The sequence below is a fragment of the Lathyrus oleraceus genome, chromosome 3 (genome assembly GCF_024323335.1).
Source record: "Lathyrus oleraceus cultivar Zhongwan6 chromosome 3, CAAS_Psat_ZW6_1.0, whole genome shotgun sequence".
NCBI lineage: Eukaryota > Viridiplantae > Streptophyta > Magnoliopsida > Fabales > Fabaceae > Lathyrus > Lathyrus oleraceus.
The window spans coordinates 233,380,554-233,385,450 of NC_066581.1; positions in this window are offsets into that span (position 1 = coordinate 233,380,554).

The following is a 4,897-nucleotide window of genomic DNA, read 5'->3' on the forward strand; positions in this document are numbered from 1 at the left end:
ATTGAAGTGAAGGCTTGGGACGTCAAAACGACGTCGTTTCGGATGCGCACATTAGGGTTTTGCAGAAGGTGACAGCACTGTTCATGCACGGCCGGCTATGGTGGAAACCACCGTCTTCTTCATGAAGACGGTGGATGAACAGTAACATCCATCAACTTTTTTTCCAGATTTTCATGAAAGTTATATCAAATGAAAGCTCATGCAATGAGGAATACAAATTCAGCATCAAATCATGTTAATTCTTGCTAAACAATACAAATCGAATCAAAACATCTTTGCATTCAAAAACTTCAAACACACGTATCTCACTCAATAATCAACCATTTCACATGAATTTTAGATCAGATTAATCAGCAAGAGAAGAACTACAAGATCATGCACATAAAATCAGCAATTAAGAGGATCGAAAAACCTACCTCTTGAAGAGCAGTTTCTGGAATCAGCAGTTTCAAGGCCTGGCACGATTCAAATCCACTCCTCTATCACTGTTATGAAGCTTTATGAAGAAATTGAGGCTTGGAGAGGCTTAGATCTAGCTCAAATAACAGTTTCCATCTTCACCTTCATGAGCTTGCTATGCTTGATTTCTGCTCGAATCTTCCAAACCAAAGCTTGATCTACACTAACTGAAGATCAGAGAACCAAAATATGGAAGAAAATCAAAGGCTTATGTGGAAGAAATTGAAGTTTCAATTGAGAGGAAAATTTGGTGTGAGATGAAAACTAGATCTAGAATGAGCAAAAACTTCACAATTCTGTTATGATTTGGTATTTATATGACATGTTAATCATACTGAAAAATGTAATTAGCAAGGTTAATTGTGATTAAGTGAAATAGGGTGTGTGACCAAAAATGACAATTTGTGTGGTGCATGGCAAATCCAAACGTGAACAGTACCATGTGCATGGTTAAATTCACTCAAAATCATTTTATCAACACAATGGCAATGGTATCTTGTTCATATGATGCACCAAATTCAAATTTTCAAATTTCCCTCCAAAATGGGCATGAAAGAGCAAATGATCATGTGATGAAATTTCATGCAATGTGATGAATGATTTGGAAATTATAGGTCAAGAGAAGAAATTTGCAAAAAGAGGCACTCATTTTTGAGTTATGAGTCAAAAGTTATGGCTTGTTGAAGTTCCATGCACACTTGGCAATGATTTGATTATATCTCCTCAACCATTTATCAGATGCTCATGATCTTGGATTTTTTGGAAATGGGAGAGAAAGATATTCAACTTTCATGTTGGACAAAATTTCATTTGAAGCTTCTTTGATGTTGGAAAGTCAAGTTGAAAGTGGTCCAAAAACTTGCCATTTTTGGAAACTTGAAATTACATGTCACTTTCCATTTTGGGAAACTTTTGATTTGGCTTCAAAACCTTCAAAGATAAACGTTTGACATGATGAATAAGCCTCTATTGGACATGAATGAAGTGTCTCAAACCATTTCTCCACCTCCTAGCCCTCAGTTGACTTGCAGTTGACTTTTATGGGCCCCATATGACCTGAAACTGCACTATGGACTTTGAGCCTCTACCACTTGGTCAAATTGCTTCAAAATGAACCTTAGCTCATATAAGCTCTCTAGAATAACCATAGGGCTTTTATCTCAAGAAAAACCTTGCTCCTTTGCACTAAGGAATCCTCTTGATGCCAGTCTTGACTGATAAGATGCAATGTACTATGCAATGTTAATGTAATGTTAATGACCTAAAAATAAAATGAATGCATGAATGAGGGGTGAAAATTTGAGGTGCTACATCGATGTATAGGGAGTACTGGCCCTTAGCCTATGCGTCCGAACTAGGAAAATTAATCTACTTACGCTGGTTGAATATGATACCTCTATTAGTGGCATTTGCATTAACGTACCGTAATAACGCTTAACTTCACTTACGCCAGTTGAATTGGGATATGACATGTCTAGTAGAAGTTAGTGAGCTATACACTAACATATTGAGTATACTGGTTTTGTTAGTTTGCTGTGAAAATATCGTTGGTGTAAGCCCTAAAGGCAAATACTTTTGGTACTTATATCAAATTGTTTATTAATAATTATAAAGGCATTTCTTTATTATGTTTATTTTTCCAAAATGGTAAAGTCCCTATAATAGCTAATCCGTCTAATGAAATGATAAGTGTGACTTAATCATGAGATCCCATTAAATATAAGGACATTATTCTTAAAGTATTTGTAGTTGATCTTTATTGTGAAGTGAGTTGATATTGAATCATTGAGACTATTTGAACCTAGCAGAAATACACCCGAACGTATTGCATGCTCAAACATACAACAGAGTCACCACCAGACTTTATTTATTCCCAAAGGAAAGGGAAACATCGATAAAACCCATGGAAAAGAGATATGTTGGTTAAGGAAGTCATTTATGCAAGGGGAAGGTATTAGCACCCCTTACATACATGGTACTCCATGAGAACCATTTTGATTGTTCTTGCTCGAATGGGTGTTATATCTAAAGGTTACTCGCAAAAGAATAAGGGGAAATAATAGAATAGATAAAGTGCTCAGTGATGATTGGGACCCTCTGTTCGCAGTTGATTATGGCGAACAACCTCTGGTTTTCCAAAACTTGTCGAATTGGGTTACTTGCAGGATCAACCATACAAATCCTAGGACATGTGCAAATTTAAATAACGTTGTAAATCTCTAGAATGACCTTTGTATCCTTTATTTGGTTTACTAAGTCTCTCATGTCGAAAAAATATTGACTAGAAGTGCGTAAGTAAAAAACAAAGTTAACAAGACTAAGATAAATGGCGAAAAATAAATTGTCGAAAAGAAAATACAGAGGATAAATAACTTGCAAATGTAAAGGAAAATTTGGTAAAGAACTTTGAAACTTATAAGATAAAACTTTAAAGAAATGGTGTTTGTTCACACGTACATTTTCCAGATAAGACTCTTTTCTCTCACACGGGTACTTTGAGTATTTTGCAGGAATGTTTGTACAAGTTTTTCCCCTATTTTTCTGATAACAACTATCCTATTTATATACAAACAAAATAATGGTTATTAACGAATAAATCCTAAAACTATGACATTTGGCTCTTCTGCATGACTTCCTTTTGCCAGGTGCTTCCACGCGTCTTCTGCCAAGTGTCATAACTCTTTTGAATTTGAATTTATGCTTTACGTCGAAATGATGCGTCTCTTCAGACTTGTCGAATTTGTCGAAATACCATAACATCATCTATACTTGTCAAAGACGTCTTTTCATCTGCAAACATCTTCTCTTGTCGAAATGTCGAACCATCAATCTGTCGAAGTGTCGAAAAACACTTATCAACTAAACTGTTAATTTCATGGCATCATCTGTCGAAAGAACTATTCTGCATACTAATCTCTGGCGTCAAAAACGCATGTATACAAATTGCCCCCCAGCAAAGATGTTTCGACTATTTTGGAGAAACAGTCATTTGTTGTCAACCTGTGTTTTGATGCCATGTCATTTAATTTCATTATTTCCAAGTTTTTGTAATCTCAAGTTCCAATACAGATTCATCATTTCACTTTCTCCAAGATGTCACGTCTAGCCCACGTTCAGACCTTACCTCCATCATTTCCTAACATCATGGCCTTTTTCAACTTCCACCCCTTCATCATCACCATGAAATTCAGCCACGTGTCCCACGATCATCATTAAATTTTCAAAGCGTTTTTTATCATCTTCCTTCTATAAATACCCATAACCTATTTTCTCTAAACTTTTTTAACGCTTCAGAACTTCTTTCTTCATACCCATTTTTAAACCTTCAACTTTCCTGAGAAAAAGCTTCTTTGTTCTTCTTAACAATGGCTCCTCAAAAATCTTCCAGCAGCAAACATTCTAAGAAGAATCAAGATTCAACTCTTCCTCCTGCGCATGAGTTGAAAGGACCAATGACTATTGGAAACTAACAATATGTTCCTGAACCTCCCAATGAGAGAGAGAAAGAATGTATCTATAAATCCCAGGTATTAATTCCTGTTCTTGTTTCTGGAATATGTCATGCTATGTTAGGCCCACTCCCTAACCCAGATATTAAGCCAGACCATTTGAAAGAATTTTTTCCTACTTATTTTCATACCAAACCCATAGGTGTTAGAGTGAAACCTCAACCTCAAAAGAAAACTGTAGAACCAAATGACCCACAAAGCTCAATTGATAATGGAGTGTTGAGTTTAACTTATTTGAATTATACTAGAATCTTTAGGACTTGTCCCTGGTCGAAAGACCCTTCAGACTATTTATCTTGGCTAGATAAAGTTGAAAAGATTAAAGGCAATTTCTGGAAGGAAGTAGGTGTCGCATCCTGCGAAAAAACAACCGGCGGGACTCAAATAAAAACACAACACAGAGCCGCCACTGCGCGTTATTTATCCCAAGATAGGGAAAGGAAACGCTCAGAGAAACCTGGAAAGGAAATGGTCTCGCGACCAAAGAGAAAGGGTAAGGGAGTCGGTTACGCAAGGGGAAGGTATTAGCACCCCTCACGTCCGTCGTACTCGACGGGATCCACGTTCTAAAATAAAGAATAGGTTGCTAAAACATCACACACACACACAGGGAACGCAGGTGGGGTTAACAGAAGGGAGCTCGATAGGACATCGCATCCTATGCCTACATATCTCGTCTGGAACGAGAATCAGAGCCACTGTAGTTCGGCTTACGCACGCCAAATAACACGAAACACACAAACAGATGGCAAACATGGAGCCCAACAGCCAATCATTGGACTTACGTCAGCATCCGAACCAAAACACACTCAAAAGGGCAAACGTGGAGCCCGACAACCAATCACTGGACTTACGTCGGCATCCGAACCAAACACACAATCAGATAACAAGTAAACACACGCAAAAAAAGAAAAAGGTTGCCCGGAGTG